The 17690-nt window shown below is 38.5% G+C and overlaps 15 pseudogenes; all 15 read right to left on the bottom strand.

Annotated features, from left to right (window-relative positions):
* Window positions 1-145: 145 nt before the first annotated feature.
* On the bottom strand, window positions 146-264 carry LOC127965382 (uncharacterized; annotated as a pseudogene).
* A 1404-nt stretch (window positions 265-1668) lies between these two features.
* Window positions 1669-1787, bottom strand: LOC127965378 (uncharacterized; annotated as a pseudogene).
* Window positions 1788-2156: 369 nt separating this feature from the next.
* Window positions 2157-2275, bottom strand: LOC127960670 (uncharacterized; annotated as a pseudogene).
* A 1398-nt stretch (window positions 2276-3673) lies between these two features.
* Window positions 3674-3792, bottom strand: LOC127965373 (uncharacterized; annotated as a pseudogene).
* A 1404-nt stretch (window positions 3793-5196) lies between these two features.
* On the bottom strand, window positions 5197-5315 carry LOC127965366 (uncharacterized; annotated as a pseudogene).
* A 369-nt stretch (window positions 5316-5684) lies between these two features.
* LOC127960659 (uncharacterized) lies at window positions 5685-5803 on the bottom strand (annotated as a pseudogene).
* A 1398-nt stretch (window positions 5804-7201) lies between these two features.
* On the bottom strand, window positions 7202-7320 carry LOC127965363 (uncharacterized; annotated as a pseudogene).
* A 1403-nt stretch (window positions 7321-8723) lies between these two features.
* LOC127965362 (uncharacterized) lies at window positions 8724-8842 on the bottom strand (annotated as a pseudogene).
* Window positions 8843-9211: 369 nt separating this feature from the next.
* LOC127961669 (uncharacterized) lies at window positions 9212-9330 on the bottom strand (annotated as a pseudogene).
* A 1395-nt stretch (window positions 9331-10725) lies between these two features.
* On the bottom strand, window positions 10726-10844 carry LOC127965356 (uncharacterized; annotated as a pseudogene).
* A 1405-nt stretch (window positions 10845-12249) lies between these two features.
* On the bottom strand, window positions 12250-12368 carry LOC127965354 (uncharacterized; annotated as a pseudogene).
* A 369-nt stretch (window positions 12369-12737) lies between these two features.
* On the bottom strand, window positions 12738-12856 carry LOC127961665 (uncharacterized; annotated as a pseudogene).
* Window positions 12857-14251: 1395 nt separating this feature from the next.
* LOC127965349 (uncharacterized) lies at window positions 14252-14370 on the bottom strand (annotated as a pseudogene).
* A 1405-nt stretch (window positions 14371-15775) lies between these two features.
* Window positions 15776-15894, bottom strand: LOC127965343 (uncharacterized; annotated as a pseudogene).
* A 369-nt stretch (window positions 15895-16263) lies between these two features.
* On the bottom strand, window positions 16264-16382 carry LOC127960648 (uncharacterized; annotated as a pseudogene).
* Between the last annotated feature and the right edge of the window lie 1308 nt (window positions 16383-17690).

The following is a 17690-nucleotide window of genomic DNA, read 5'->3' as shown; positions in this document are numbered from 1 at the left end:
TTCCAATAATATTAGAGCACCTGGTATTACCAGGGGGTCTCCCATCCAAACACTACACAGGTCAATGACTGCTAAGATTCAAAGAATGGGCATTCACTCTTTTTTTTTTCAAGATTATTATATAATTTGTGAAAAATTTACAAAAATCTTAAAGCAACTGGTATTACCAGGGGGTCTCCCATCCAATTACTAACCAGGCCCAAACCTGCTTAGCTTCCGAGCTCAGACATGATCTGGCATAGCCAGGGTGGTATGGCCATAAGCGAACACTGCTGCAAAGAGAGAGCTATTTAAAGATCAGTCAATCTAATCGCCGGTACATTATATAAGTAGGAAAGAAAACCCTAAAGCTTAAAGCACCTGGTATTCCCAGGCGGTCTCCCATCCAAGCACTAACCAGGCCAATACCTGCTAAGATTAAGAGATCGGGCATTGACTCTTTTTTTTTTTTTTTTTTTTTTAAAGATTATTATATAATTAGTAATGAATTTCCAATAATATTAGAGCACCTGGTTTTCCGAGGCGGTCTCCCATCCAAACACTAAACAGGTCCATAGCTGCTAAGATTCAAAGATTGGGCATTGACTCTTTTTGTTTCAAGATAATTATATAATTAGTACAAATTTCCAAAAATATTACAGCAACTGGTATTCCGAGGCGGTCTCCCATCCAAGCACTAAACAGGTCCATACCTCCTAAGATTCAAAGATTGGGCATTTACTCTTTTTTTTTTTTTTGTTGTTGCAAGATTATTATGTAATTAGTAAAAATTGCCAAAAAAATTACAGCAACTGGTATTTCCCGGCCGTCTTCCATCCAAGTACTAACCAGGCAAAACCTGCTATTATTCAGAGATCGGGCATTGACTTTTTTTTTTTTTTTCAAGATTATTATATAATTTGTGAAAAATTTCCAAAAATCTTAAAGCAACTGGTATTACCAGGGTGTCTCCCATCCAATTACTAACCAGGCCCATACATGCTAAGATTCAGATATGGGGCATTGACTCCTTTCTTTTTTTCTTGCAAGATTATTATATAATTTGTGAAAAATTTCCCAAAATCTTAAAGCAACTGGTATTACCAGGGGGTCTGCCATCCAATTACTAACCAGGCCGAAACCTGCTTAGTTTCCGAGCTCAGACATGATCTGGCATAGCCAGGGTGGAATGGCCATAAGCGAAGACTGCTGCAAAGAGAGAGCTATTTAAAGATCAGCCAATCTAATCGCCGGTACATTATACAGGACCAAACCTGCTTAGCTTCCGAGAGCAGACGAGATCAGGCATAGCCAGGTTGTTACGGTCGCAAGCGAAGGATACTGCAAAGAGAAGACTATTTAAAGATCAGCCAATCAAATCGCCCATACATTATATAAGTAGGAATGAAAATCCAAAAGCTTACAGCACCTGGTATTCCGAGGCGGTCTCCCATCCAAGCACTAACCAGGCCAATACCTGCTAAGATTAAGAGATCGGGCATTGGCTCTTTTTTTTTAAGATTATTATATAATTAGTAATAAATTTCCAATAATATTAGAGCACCTGGTATTACCAGGGGGTCTCCCATCCAAACACTACACAGGTCAATGACTGCTAAGATTCAAAGAATGGGCATTCACTCTTTTTTTTTTCAAGATTATTATATAATTTGTGAAAAATTTTCAAAAATCTTAAAGCAACTGGTATTACCAGGGGGTCTCCCATCCAATTACTAACCAGGCCCAAACCTGCTTAGCTTCCGAGCTCAGACATGATCTGGCATAGCCAGGGTGGTATGGCCATAAGCGAAGACTGCTGCAAAGAGAGAGCTATTTAAAGATCAGTCAATCTAATCGCCGGTACATTATATAAGTAGGAAAGAAAACCCTAAAGCTTAAAGCACCTGGTATTCCCAGGCGGTCTCCCATCCAAGCACTAACCAGGCCAATACCTGCTAAGATTAAGAGATCGGGCATTGACTCTTTTTTTTTTTTTTTTTTTTTTAAGATTATTATATAATTAGTAATAAATTTCCAATAATATTAGAGCACCTGGTATTCCGAGGCGGTCTCCCATCCAGACACTAAACAGGTCCATGACTGCTAAGATTCAAAGAATGGGCATTGACTCTTTTTTTTTTCAAGATTATTATATAATTTGTGAAAAATTTACAAAAATCTTAAAGCAACTGGTATTACCAGGGGGTCTCCCATCCAATTACTAACCAGGCCCAAACCTGCTTAGCTTCCGAGCTCAGACATGATCTGGCATAGACAGGGTGGTATGGCCATAAGCGAAGACTGCTGCAAAGAGAGAGCTATTTAAAGATCAGCCAATCTAATATAAGTAGGAAAGAAAACCCTAAAGCTTAAAGCACCTGGTATTCCCAGGCGGTCTCCCATCCAAGCACTAACCAGGCCAATACCTGCTAAGATTAAGAGATCGGGCATTGACTCTTTTTTTTTTTTTTTTTTTTTTTTTTAAAGATTATTATATAATTAGTAATAAATTTCCAATAATATTAGAGCACCTGGTTTTCCGAGGCGGTCTCCCATCCAAACACTAAACAGGTCCATAGCTGCTAAGATTCAAAGATTGGGCATTGACTCTTTTTGTTTCAAGATAATTATATAATTAGTACAAATTTCCAAAAATATTACAGCAACTGGTATTCCGAGGCGGTCTCCCATCCAAGCACTAAACAGGTCCATACCTCCTAAGATTCAAAGATTGGGCATTTACTCTTTTTTTTTTTTTTTTTTTTGTTGCAAGATTATTATGTAATTAGTAAAAATTGCCAAAAATATTACAGCAACTGGTATTTCCCGGCCGTCTTCCATCCAAGTACTAACCAGGCAAAACCTGCTATTATTCAGAGATCGGGCATTGACTTTTTTTTTTTTTTTTTAAGATTATTATATAATTGGTGAAAAATTTCCAAAAATCTTAAAGCAACTGGTATTACCAGGGTGTCTCCCATCCAATTACTAACCAGGCCCATACCTGCTAAGATTCAGATATGGGGCATTGACTCCTTTCTTTTTTTCTTGCAAGATTATTATATAATTTGTGAAAAATTTCCAAAAATCTTAAAGCAACTGGTATTACCAGGGGGTCTGCCATCCAATTACTAACCAGGCCGAAACCTGCTTAGTTTCCGAGCTCAGACATGATCTGGCATAGCCAGGGTGGAATGGCCATAAGCGAAGACTGCTGCAAAGAGAGAGCTATTTAAAGATCAGCCAATCTAATCGCCGGTACATTATACAGGACCAAACCTGCTTAGCTTCCGAGAGCAGACGAGATCAGGCATAGCCAGGTTGTTACGGTCGCAAGCGAAGGATACTGCAAAGAGAAGACTATTTAAAGATCAGCCAATCAAATCGCCCATACATTATATAAGTAGGAATGAAAATCCAAAAGCTTACAGCACCTGGTATTCCGAGGCGGTCTCCCATCCAAGCACTAACCAGGCCAATACCTGCTAAGATTAAGAGATCGGGCATTGGCTCTTTTTTTTTAAGATTATTATATAATTAGTAATAAATTTCCAATAATATTAGAGCACCTGGTATTACCAGGGGGTCTCCCATCCAAACACTACACAGGTCAATGACTGCTAAGATTCAAAGAATGGGCATTCACTCTTTTTTTTTTCAAGATTATTATATAATTTGTGAAAAATTTACAAAAATCTTAAAGCAACTGGTATTACCAGGGGGTCTCCCATCCAATTACTAACCAGGCCCAAACCTGCTTAGCTTCCGAGCTCAGACATGATCTGGCATAGCCAGGGTGGTATGGCCATAAGCGAACACTGCTGCAAAGAGAGAGCTATTTAAAGATCAGTCAATCTAATCGCCGGTACATTATATAAGTAGGAAAGAAAACCCTAAAGCTTAAAGCACCTGGTATTCCCAGGCGGTCTCCCATCCAAGCACTAACCAGGCCAATACCTGCTAAGATTAAGAGATCGGGCATTGACTCTTTTTTTTTTTTTTTTTTTTTTAAAGATTATTATATAATTAGTAATGAATTTCCAATAATATTAGAGCACCTGGTTTTCCGAGGCGGTCTCCCATCCAAACACTAAACAGGTCCATAGCTGCTAAGATTCAAAGATTGGGCATTGACTCTTTTTGTTTCAAGATAATTATATAATTAGTACAAATTTCCAAAAATATTACAGCAACTGGTATTCCGAGGCGGTCTCCCATCCAAGCACTAAACAGGTCCATACCTCCTAAGATTCAAAGATTGGGCATTTACTCTTTTTTTTTTTTTTGTTGTTGCAAGATTATTATGTAATTAGTAAAAATTGCCAAAAAAATTACAGCAACTGGTATTTCCCGGCCGTCTTCCATCCAAGTACTAACCAGGCAAAACCTGCTATTATTCAGAGATCGGGCATTGACTTTTTTTTTTTTTTTCAAGATTATTATATAATTTGTGAAAAATTTCCAAAAATCTTAAAGCAACTGGTATTACCAGGGTGTCTCCCATCCAATTACTAACCAGGCCCATACATGCTAAGATTCAGATATGGGGCATTGACTCCTTTCTTTTTTTCTTGCAAGATTATTATATAATTTGTGAAAAATTTCCCAAAATCTTAAAGCAACTGGTATTACCAGGGGGTCTGCCATCCAATTACTAACCAGGCCGAAACCTGCTTAGTTTCCGAGCTCAGACATGATCTGGCATAGCCAGGGTGGAATGGCCATAAGCGAAGACTGCTGCAAAGAGAGAGCTATTTAAAGATCAGCCAATCTAATCGCCGGTACATTATACAGGACCAAACCTGCTTAGCTTCCGAGAGCAGACGAGATCAGGCATAGCCAGGTTGTTACGGTCGCAAGCGAAGGATACTGCAAAGAGAAGACTATTTAAAGATCAGCCAATCAAATCGCCCATACATTATATAAGTAGGAATGAAAATCCAAAAGCTTACAGCACCTGGTATTCCGAGGCGGTCTCCCATCCAAGCACTAACCAGGCCAATACCTGCTAAGATTAAGAGATCGGGCATTGGCTCTTTTTTTTTAAGATTATTATATAATTAGTAATAAATTTCCAATAATATTAGAGCACCTGGTATTACCAGGGGGTCTCCCATCCAAACACTACACAGGTCAATGACTGCTAAGATTCAAAGAATGGGCATTCACTCTTTTTTTTTTCAAGATTATTATATAATTTGTGAAAAATTTTCAAAAATCTTAAAGCAACTGGTATTACCAGGGGGTCTCCCATCCAATTACTAACCAGGCCCAAACCTGCTTAGCTTCCGAGCTCAGACATGATCTGGCATAGCCAGGGTGGTATGGCCATAAGCGAAGACTGCTGCAAAGAGAGAGCTATTTAAAGATCAGTCAATCTAATCGCCGGTACATTATATAAGTAGGAAAGAAAACCCTAAAGCTTAAAGCACCTGGTATTCCCAGGCGGTCTCCCATCCAAGCACTAACCAGGCCAATACCTGCTAAGATTAAGAGATCGGGCATTGACTCTTTTTTTTTTTTTTTTTTTTTTAAGATTATTATATAATTAGTAATAAATTTCCAATAATATTAGAGCACCTGGTATTCCGAGGCGGTCTCCCATCCAGACACTAAACAGGTCCATGACTGCTAAGATTCAAAGAATGGGCATTGACTCTTTTTTTTTTCAAGATTATTATATAATTTGTGAAAAATTTACAAAAATCTTAAAGCAACTGGTATTACCAGGGGGTCTCCCATCCAATTACTAACCAGGCCCAAACCTGCTTAGCTTCCGAGCTCAGACATGATCTGGCATAGACAGGGTGGTATGGCCATAAGCGAAGACTGCTGCAAAGAGAGAGCTATTTAAAGATCAGCCAATCTAATATAAGTAGGAAAGAAAACCCTAAAGCTTAAAGCACCTGGTATTCCCAGGCGGTCTCCCATCCAAGCACTAACCAGGCCAATACCTGCTAAGATTAAGAGATCGGGCATTGACTCTTTTTTTTTTTTTTTTTTTTTTTTTTAAAGATTATTATATAATTAGTAATAAATTTCCAATAATATTAGAGCACCTGGTTTTCCGAGGCGGTCTCCCATCCAAACACTAAACAGGTCCATAGCTGCTAAGATTCAAAGATTGGGCATTGACTCTTTTTGTTTCAAGATAATTATATAATTAGTACAAATTTCCAAAAATATTACAGCAACTGGTATTCCGAGGCGGTCTCCCATCCAAGCACTAAACAGGTCCATACCTCCTAAGATTCAAAGATTGGGCATTTACTCTTTTTTTTTTTTTTTTTTTTGTTGCAAGATTATTATGTAATTAGTAAAAATTGCCAAAAATATTACAGCAACTGGTATTTCCCGGCCGTCTTCCATCCAAGTACTAACCAGGCAAAACCTGCTATTATTCAGAGATCGGGCATTGACTTTTTTTTTTTTTTTTTAAGATTATTATATAATTGGTGAAAAATTTCCAAAAATCTTAAAGCAACTGGTATTACCAGGGTGTCTCCCATCCAATTACTAACCAGGCCCATACCTGCTAAGATTCAGATATGGGGCATTGACTCCTTTCTTTTTTTCTTGCAAGATTATTATATAATTTGTGAAAAATTTCCAAAAATCTTAAAGCAACTGGTATTACCAGGGGGTCTGCCATCCAATTACTAACCAGGCCGAAACCTGCTTAGTTTCCGAGCTCAGACATGATCTGGCATAGCCAGGGTGGAATGGCCATAAGCGAAGACTGCTGCAAAGAGAGAGCTATTTAAAGATCAGCCAATCTAATCGCCGGTACATTATACAGGACCAAACCTGCTTAGCTTCCGAGAGCAGACGAGATCAGGCATAGCCAGGTTGTTACGGTCGCAAGCGAAGGATACTGCAAAGAGAAGACTATTTAAAGATCAGCCAATCAAATCGCCCATACATTATATAAGTAGGAATGAAAATCCAAAAGCTTACAGCACCTGGTATTCCGAGGCGGTCTCCCATCCAAGCACTAACCAGGCCAATACCTGCTAAGATTAAGAGATCGGGCATTGGCTCTTTTTTTTTAAGATTATTATATAATTAGTAATAAATTTCCAATAATATTAGAGCACCTGGTATTACCAGGGGGTCTCCCATCCAAACACTACACAGGTCAATGACTGCTAAGATTCAAAGAATGGGCATTCACTCTTTTTTTTTTCAAGATTATTATATAATTTGTGAAAAATTTACAAAAATCTTAAAGCAACTGGTATTACCAGGGGGTCTCCCATCCAATTACTAACCAGGCCCAAACCTGCTTAGCTTCCGAGCTCAGACATGATCTGGCATAGCCAGGGTGGTATGGCCATAAGCGAACACTGCTGCAAAGAGAGAGCTATTTAAAGATCAGTCAATCTAATCGCCGGTACATTATATAAGTAGGAAAGAAAACCCTAAAGCTTAAAGCACCTGGTATTCCCAGGCGGTCTCCCATCCAAGCACTAACCAGGCCAATACCTGCTAAGATTAAGAGATCGGGCATTGACTCTTTTTTTTTTTTTTTTTTTTTTAAAGATTATTATATAATTAGTAATGAATTTCCAATAATATTAGAGCACCTGGTTTTCCGAGGCGGTCTCCCATCCAAACACTAAACAGGTCCATAGCTGCTAAGATTCAAAGATTGGGCATTGACTCTTTTTGTTTCAAGATAATTATATAATTAGTACAAATTTCCAAAAATATTACAGCAACTGGTATTCCGAGGCGGTCTCCCATCCAAGCACTAAACAGGTCCATACCTCCTAAGATTCAAAGATTGGGCATTTACTCTTTTTTTTTTTGTTGTTGTTGCAAGATTATTATGTAATTAGTAAAAATTGCCAAAAAAATTACAGCAACTGGTATTTCCCGGCCGTCTTCCATCCAAGTACTAACCAGGCAAAACCTGCTATTATTCAGAGATCGGGCATTGACTTTTTTTTTTTTTTTCAAGATTATTATATAATTTGTGAAAAATTTCCAAAAATCTTAAAGCAACTGGTATTACCAGGGTGTCTCCCATCCAATTACTAACCAGGCCCATACATGCTAAGATTCAGATATGGGGCATTGACTCCTTTCTTTTTTTCTTGCAAGATTATTATATAATTTGTGAAAAATTTCCCAAAATCTTAAAGCAACTGGTATTACCAGGGGGTCTGCCATCCAATTACTAACCAGGCCGAAACCTGCTTAGTTTCCGAGCTCAGACATGATCTGGCATAGCCAGGGTGGAATGGCCATAAGCGAAGACTGCTGCAAAGAGAGAGCTATTTAAAGATCAGCCAATCTAATCGCCGGTACATTATACAGGACCAAACCTGCTTAGCTTCCGAGAGCAGACGAGATCAGGCATAGCCAGGTTGTTACGGTCGCAAGCGAAGGATACTGCAAAGAGAAGACTATTTAAAGATCAGCCAATCAAATCGCCCATACATTATATAAGTAGGAATGAAAATCCAAAAGCTTACAGCACCTGGTATTCCGAGGCGGTCTCCCATCCAAGCACTAACCAGGCCAATACCTGCTAAGATTAAGAGATCGGGCATTGGCTCTTTTTTTTAAGATTATTATATAATTAGTAATAAATTTCCAATAATATTAGAGCACCTGGTATTACCAGGGGGTCTCCCATCCAAACACTACACAGGTCAATGACTGCTAAGATTCAAAGAATGGGCATTCACTCTTTTTTTTTTCAAGATTATTATATAATTTGTGAAAAATTTTCAAAAATCTTAAAGCAACTGGTATTACCAGGGGGTCTCCCATCCAATTACTAACCAGGCCCAAACCTGCTTAGCTTCCGAGCTCAGACATGATCTGGCATAGCCAGGGTGGTATGGCCATAAGCGAAGACTGCTGCAAAGAGAGAGCTATTTAAAGATCAGTCAATCTAATCGCCGGTACATTATATAAGTAGGAAAGAAAACCCTAAAGCTTAAAGCACCTGGTATTCCCAGGCGGTCTCCCATCCAAGCACTAACCAGGCCAATACCTGCTAAGATTAAGAGATCGGGCATTGACTCTTTTTTTTTTTTTTTTTTTTTTAAGATTATTATATAATTAGTAATAAATTTCCAATAATATTAGAGCACCTGGTATTCCGAGGCGGTCTCCCATCCAGACACTAAACAGGTCCATGACTGCTAAGATTCAAAGAATGGGCATTGACTCTTTTTTTTTTCAAGATTATTATATAATTTGTGAAAAATTTACAAAAATCTTAAAGCAACTGGCATTACCAGGGGGTCTCCCATCCAATTACTAACCAGGCCCAAACCTGCTTAGCTTCCGAGCTCAGACATGATCTGGCATAGACAGGGTGGTATGGCCATAAGCGAAGACTGCTGCAAAGAGAGAGCTATTTAAAGATCAGCCAATCTAATATAAGTAGGAAAGAAAACCCTAAAGCTTAAAGCACCTGGTATTCCCAGGCGGTCTCCCATCCAAGCACTAACCAGGCCAATACCTGCTAAGATTAAGAGATCGGGCATTGACTCTTTTTTTTTTTTTTTTTTTTTTTTTAAAGATTATTATATAATTAGTAATAAATTTCCAATAATATTAGAGCACCTGGTTTTCCGAGGCGGTCTCCCATCCAAACACTAAACAGGTCCATAGCTGCTAAGATTCAAAGATTGGGCATTGACTCTTTTTGTTTCAAGATAATTATATAATTAGTACAAATTTCCAAAAATATTACAGCAACTGGTATTCCGAGGCGGTCTCCCATCCAAGCACTAAACAGGTCCATACCTCCTAAGATTCAAAGATTGGGCATTTACTCTTTTTTTTTTTTTTTTTTTGTTGCAAGATTATTATGTAATTAGTAAAAATTGCCAAAAATATTACAGCAACTGGTATTTCCCGGCCGTCTTCCATCCAAGTACTAACCAGGCAAAACCTGCTATTATTCAGAGATCGGGCATTGACTTTTTTTTTTTTTTTTAAGATTATTATATAATTGGTGAAAAATTTCCAAAAATCTTAAAGCAACTGGTATTACCAGGGTGTCTCCCATCCAATTACTAACCAGGCCCATACCTGCTAAGATTCAGATATGGGGCATTGACTCCTTTCTTTTTTTCTTGCAAGATTATTATATAATTTGTGAAAAATTTCCAAAAATCTTAAAGCAACTGGTATTACCAGGGGGTCTGCCATCCAATTACTAACCAGGCCGAAACCTGCTTAGTTTCCGAGCTCAGACATGATCTGGCATAGCCAGGGTGGAATGGCCATAAGCGAAGACTGCTGCAAAGAGAGAGCTATTTAAAGATCAGCCAATCTAATCGCCGGTACATTATACAGGACCAAACCTGCTTAGCTTCCGAGAGCAGACGAGATCAGGCATAGCCAGGTTGTTACGGTCGCAAGCGAAGGATACTGCAAAGAGAAGACTATTTAAAGATCAGCCAATCAAATCGCCCATACATTATATAAGTAGGAATGAAAATCCAAAAGCTTACAGCACCTGGTATTCCGAGGCGGTCTCCCATCCAAGCACTAACCAGGCCAATACCTGCTAAGATTAAGAGATCGGGCATTGGCTCTTTTTTTTTAAGATTATTATATAATTAGTAATAAATTTCCAATAATATTAGAGCACCTGGTATTACCAGGGGGTCTCCCATCCAAACACTACACAGGTCAATGACTGCTAAGATTCAAAGAATGGGCATTCACTCTTTTTTTTTTCAAGATTATTATATAATTTGTGAAAAATTTACAAAAATCTTAAAGCAACTGGTATTACCAGGGGGTCTCCCATCCAATTACTAACCAGGCCCAAACCTGCTTAGCTTCCGAGCTCAGACATGATCTGGCATAGCCAGGGTGGTATGGCCATAAGCGAACACTGCTGCAAAGAGAGAGCTATTTAAAGATCAGTCAATCTAATCGCCGGTACATTATATAAGTAGGAAAGAAAACCCTAAAGCTTAAAGCACCTGGTATTCCCAGGCGGTCTCCCATCCAAGCACTAACCAGGCCAATACCTGCTAAGATTAAGAGATCGGGCATTGACTCTTTTTTTTTTTTTTTTTTTTTTAAAGATTATTATATAATTAGTAATGAATTTCCAATAATATTAGAGCACCTGGTTTTCCGAGGCGGTCTCCCATCCAAACACTAAACAGGTCCATAGCTGCTAAGATTCAAAGATTGGGCATTGACTCTTTTTGTTTCAAGATAATTATATAATTAGTACAAATTTCCAAAAATATTACAGCAACTGGTATTCCGAGGCGGTCTCCCATCCAAGCACTAAACAGGTCCATACCTCCTAAGATTCAAAGATTGGGCATTTACTCTTTTTTTTTTTTTTTGTTGTTGCAAGATTATTATGTAATTAGTAAAAATTGCCAAAAATATTACAGCAACTGGTATTTCCCGGCCGTCTTCCATCCAAGTACTAACCAGGCAAAACCTGCTATTATTCAGAGATCGGGCATTGACTTTTTTTTTTTTTTTCAAGATTATTATATAATTTGTGAAAAATTTCCAAAAATCTTAAAGCAACTGGTATTACCAGGGTGTCTCCCATCCAATTACTAACCAGGCCCATACATGCTAAGATTCAGATATGGGGCATTGACTCCTTTCTTTTTTTCTTGCAAGATTATTATATAATTTGTGAAAAATTTCCCAAAATCTTAAAGCAACTGGTATTACCAGGGGGTCTGCCATCCAATTACTAACCAGGCCGAAACCTGCTTAGTTTCCGAGCTCAGACATGATCTGGCATAGCCAGGGTGGAATGGCCATAAGCGAAGACTGCTGCAAAGAGAGAGCTATTTAAAGATCAGCCAATCTAATCGCCGGTACATTATACAGGACCAAACCTGCTTAGCTTCCGAGAGCAGACGAGATCAGGCATAGCCAGGTTGTTACGGTCGCAAGCGAAGGATACTGCAAAGAGAAGACTATTTAAAGATCAGCCAATCAAATCGCCCATACATTATATAAGTAGGAATGAAAATCCAAAAGCTTACAGCACCTGGTATTCCGAGGCGGTCTCCCATCCAAGCACTAACCAGGCCAATACCTGCTAAGATTAAGAGATCGGGCATTGGCTCTTTTTTTTTAAGATTATTATATAATTAGTAATAAATTTCCAATAATATTAGAGCACCTGGTATTACCAGGGGGTCTCCCATCCAAACACTACACAGGTCAATGACTGCTAAGATTCAAAGAATGGGCATTCACTCTTTTTTTTTTCAAGATTATTATATAATTTGTGAAAAATTTTCAAAAATCTTAAAGCAACTGGTATTACCAGGGGGTCTCCCATCCAATTACTAACCAGGCCCAAACCTGCTTAGCTTCCGAGCTCAGACATGATCTGGCATAGCCAGGGTGGTATGGCCATAAGCGAAGACTGCTGCAAAGAGAGAGCTATTTAAAGATCAGTCAATCTAATCGCCGGTACATTATATAAGTAGGAAAGAAAACCCTAAAGCTTAAAGCACCTGGTATTCCCAGGCGGTCTCCCATCCAAGCACTAACCAGGCCAATACCTGCTAAGATTAAGAGATCGGGCATTGACTCTTTTTTTTTTTTTTTTTTTTTTAAGATTATTATATAATTAGTAATAAATTTCCAATAATATTAGAGCACCTGGTATTCCGAGGCGGTCTCCCATCCAGACACTAAACAGGTCCATGACTGCTAAGATTCAAAGAATGGGCATTGACTCTTTTTTTTTTCAAGATTATTATATAATTTGTGAAAAATTTACAAAAATCTTAAAGCAACTGGCATTACCAGGGGGTCTCCCATCCAATTACTAACCAGGCCCAAACCTGCTTAGCTTCCGAGCTCAGACATGATCTGGCATAGACAGGGTGGTATGGCCATAAGCGAAGACTGCTGCAAAGAGAGAGCTATTTAAAGATCAGCCAATCTAATATAAGTAGGAAAGAAAACCCTAAAGCTTAAAGCACCTGGTATTCCCAGGCGGTCTCCCATCCAAGCACTAACCAGGCCAATACCTGCTAAGATTAAGAGATCGGGCATTGACTCTTTTTTTTTTTTTTTTTTTTTTTTTAAAGATTATTATATAATTAGTAATAAATTTCCAATAATATTAGAGCACCTGGTTTTCCGAGGCGGTCTCCCATCCAAACACTAAACAGGTCCATAGCTGCTAAGATTCAAAGATTGGGCATTGACTCTTTTTGTTTCAAGATAATTATATAATTAGTACAAATTTCCAAAAATATTACAGCAACTGGTATTCCGAGGCGGTCTCCCATCCAAGCACTAAACAGGTCCATACCTCCTAAGATTCAAAGATTGGGCATTTACTCTTTTTTTTTTTTTTTTTTTGTTGCAAGATTATTATGTAATTAGTAAAAATTGCCAAAAATATTACAGCAACTGGTATTTCCCGGCCGTCTTCCATCCAAGTACTAACCAGGCAAAACCTGCTATTATTCAGAGATCGGGCATTGACTTTTTTTTTTTTTTTTAAGATTATTATATAATTGGTGAAAAATTTCCAAAAATCTTAAAGCAACTGGTATTACCAGGGTGTCTCCCATCCAATTACTAACCAGGCCCATACCTGCTAAGATTCAGATATGGGGCATTGACTCCTTTCTTTTTTTCTTGCAAGATTATTATATAATTTGTGAAAAATTTCCAAAAATCTTAAAGCAACTGGTATTACCAGGGGGTCTGCCATCCAATTACTAACCAGGCCGAAACCTGCTTAGTTTCCGAGCTCAGACATGATCTGGCATAGCCAGGGTGGAATGGCCATAAGCGAAGACTGCTGCAAAGAGAGAGCTATTTAAAGATCAGCCAATCTAATCGCCGGTACATTATACAGGACCAAACCTGCTTAGCTTCCGAGAGCAGACGAGATCAGGCATAGCCAGGTTGTTACGGTCGCAAGCGAAGGATACTGCAAAGAGAAGACTATTTAAAGATCAGCCAATCAAATCGCCCATACATTATATAAGTAGGAATGAAAATCCAAAAGCTTACAGCACCTGGTATTCCGAGGCGGTCTCCCATCCAAGCACTAACCAGGCCAATACCTGCTAAGATTAAGAGATCGGGCATTGGCTCTTTTTTTTTAAGATTATTATATAATTAGTAATAAATTTCCAATAATATTAGAGCACCTGGTATTACCAGGGGGTCTCCCATCCAAACACTACACAGGTCAATGACTGCTAAGATTCAAAGAATGGGCATTCACTCTTTTTTTTTTCAAGATTATTATATAATTTGTGAAAAATTTACAAAAATCTTAAAGCAACTGGTATTACCAGGGGGTCTCCCATCCAATTACTAACCAGGCCCAAACCTGCTTAGCTTCCGAGCTCAGACATGATCTGGCATAGCCAGGGTGGTATGGCCATAAGCGAACACTGCTGCAAAGAGAGAGCTATTTAAAGATCAGTCAATCTAATCGCCGGTACATTATATAAGTAGGAAAGAAAACCCTAAAGCTTAAAGCACCTGGTATTCCCAGGCGGTCTCCCATCCAAGCACTAACCAGGCCAATACCTGCTAAGATTAAGAGATCGGGCATTGACTCTTTTTTTTTTTTTTTTTTTTTTAAAGATTATTATATAATTAGTAATGAATTTCCAATAATATTAGAGCACCTGGTTTTCCGAGGCGGTCTCCCATCCAAACACTAAACAGGTCCATAGCTGCTAAGATTCAAAGATTGGGCATTGACTCTTTTTGTTTCAAGATAATTATATAATTAGTACAAATTTCCAAAAATATTACAGCAACTGGTATTCCGAGGCGGTCTCCCATCCAAGCACTAAACAGGTCCATACCTCCTAAGATTCAAAGATTGGGCATTTACTCTTTTTTTTTTTTTTTGTTGTTGCAAGATTATTATGTAATTAGTAAAAATTGCCAAAAATATTACAGCAACTGGTATTTCCCGGCCGTCTTCCATCCAAGTACTAACCAGGCAAAACCTGCTATTATTCAGAGATCGGGCATTGACTTTTTTTTTTTTTTTCAAGATTATTATATAATTTGTGAAAAATTTCCAAAAATCTTAAAGCAACTGGTATTACCAGGGTGTCTCCCATCCAATTACTAACCAGGCCCATACATGCTAAGATTCAGATATGGGGCATTGACTCCTTTCTTTTTTTCTTGCAAGATTATTATATAATTTGTGAAAAATTTCCCAAAATCTTAAAGCAACTGGTATTACCAGGGGGTCTGCCATCCAATTACTAACCAGGCCGAAACCTGCTTAGTTTCCGAGCTCAGACATGATCTGGCATAGCCAGGGTGGAATGGCCATAAGCGAAGACTGCTGCAAAGAGAGAGCTATTTAAAGATCAGCCAATCTAATCGCCGGTACATTATACAGGACCAAACCTGCTTAGCTTCCGAGAGCAGACGAGATCAGGCATAGCCAGGTTGTTACGGTCGCAAGCGAAGGATACTGCAAAGAGAAGACTATTTAAAGATCAGCCAATCAAATCGCCCATACATTATATAAGTAGGAATGAAAATCCAAAAGCTTACAGCACCTGGTATTCCGAGGCGGTCTCCCATCCAAGCACTAACCAGGCCAATACCTGCTAAGATTAAGAGATCGGGCATTGGCTCTTTTTTTTTAAGATTATTATATAATTAGTAATAAATTTCCAATAATATTAGAGCACCTGGTATTACCAGGGGGTCTCCCATCCAAACACTACACAGGTCAATGACTGCTAAGATTCAAAGAATGGGCATTCACTCTTTTTTTTTTCAAGATTATTATATAATTTGTGAAAAATTTTCAAAAATCTTAAAGCAACTGGTATTACCAGGGGGTCTCCCATCCAATTACTAACCAGGCCCAAACCTGCTTAGCTTCCGAGCTCAGACATGATCTGGCATAGCCAGGGTGGTATGGCCATAAGCGAAGACTGCTGCAAAGAGAGAGCTATTTAAAGATCAGTCAATCTAATCGCCGGTACATTATATAAGTAGGAAAGAAAACCCTAAAGCTTAAAGCACCTGGTATTCCCAGGCGGTCTCCCATCCAAGCACTAACCAGGCCAATACCTGCTAAGATTAAGAGATCGGGCATTGACTCTTTTTTTTTTTTTTTTTTTTTTAAGATTATTATATAATTAGTAATAAATTTCCAATAATATTAGAGCACCTGGTATTCCGAGGCGGTCTCCCATCCAGACACTAAACAGGTCCATGACTGCTAAGATTCAAAGAATGGGCATTGACTCTTTTTTTTTTCAAGATTATTATATAATTTGTGAAAAATTTACAAAAATCTTAAAGCAACTGGTATTACCAGGGGGTCTCCCATCCAATTACTAACCAGGCCCAAACCTGCTTAGCTTCCGAGCTCAGACATGATCTGGCATAGACAGGGTGGTATGGCCATAAGCGAAGACTGCTGCAAAGAGAGAGCTATTTAAAGATCAGCCAATCTAATATAAGTAGGAAAGAAAACCCTAAAGCTTAAAGCACCTGGTATTCCCAGGCGGTCTCCCATCCAAGCACTAACCAGGCCAATACCTGCTAAGATTAAGAGATCGGGCATTGACTCTTTTTTTTTTTTTTTTTTTTTTTTAAAGATTATTATATAATTAGTAATAAATTTCCAATAATATTAGAGCACCTGGTTTTCCGAGGCGGTCTCCCATCCAAACACTAAACAGGTCCATAGCTGCTAAGATTCAAAGATTGGGCATTGACTCTTTTTGTTTCAAGATAATTATATAATTAGTACAAATTTCCAAAAATATTACAGCAACTGGTATTCCGAGGCGGTCTCCCATCCAAGCACTAAACAGGTCCATACCTCCTAAGATTCAAAGATTGGGCATTTACTCTTTTTTTTTTTTTTTTTTGTTGCAAGATTATTATGTAATTAGTAAAAATTGCCAAAAATATTACAGCAACTGGTATTTCCCGGCCGTCTTCCATCCAAGTACTAACCAGGCAAAACCTGCTATTATTCAGAGATCGGGCATTGACTTTTTTTTTTTTTTTTTCAAGATTATTATATAATTGGTGAAAAATTTCCAAAAATCTTAAAGCAACTGGTATTACCAGGGTGTCTCCCATCCAATTACTAACCAGGCCCATACCTGCTAAGATTCAGATATGGGGCATTGACTCCTTTCTTTTTTTCTTGCAAGATTATTATATAATTGGTGAAAAATTTCCCAAAATCTTAAAGCAACTGGTATTACCAGGGGGTCTGCCATCCAATTACTAACCAGGCCGAAACCTGCTTAGTTTCCGAGCTCAGACATGATCTGGCATAGCCAGGGTGGAATGGCCATAAGCGAAGACTGCTGCAAAGAGAGAGCTATTTAAAGATCAGCCAATCTAGTCGCCGGTACATTATACAGGACCAAACCTGCTTAGCTTCCGAGAGCAGACGAGATCAGGCATAGCCAGGTTGTTACGGTCGCAAGCGAAGGATACTGCAAAGAGAAGACTATTTAAAGATCAGCCAATCAAATCGCCCATACATTATATAAGTAGGAATGAAAATCCAAAAGCTTACAGCACATGGTATTCCGAGGCGGTCTCCCATCCAAGCACTAACCAGGCCAATACCTGCTAAGATTAAGAGATCGGCATTGGCTCTTTTTTTTTAAGATTATTATATAATTAGTAATAAATTTCCAATAATATTAGAGCACCTGGTATTACCAGGGGGTCTCCCATCCAAACACTACACA

The sequence above is a fragment of the Carassius gibelio genome, chromosome A3, assembly GCF_023724105.1.
Source record: "Carassius gibelio isolate Cgi1373 ecotype wild population from Czech Republic chromosome A3, carGib1.2-hapl.c, whole genome shotgun sequence".
In the NCBI taxonomy this organism is placed as follows: Eukaryota; Metazoa; Chordata; class Actinopteri; order Cypriniformes; family Cyprinidae; genus Carassius; species Carassius gibelio.
The sequence above is the reverse complement of the archived record's forward strand: the minus strand, read 5'-3'. Positions and strand labels throughout refer to the sequence as shown.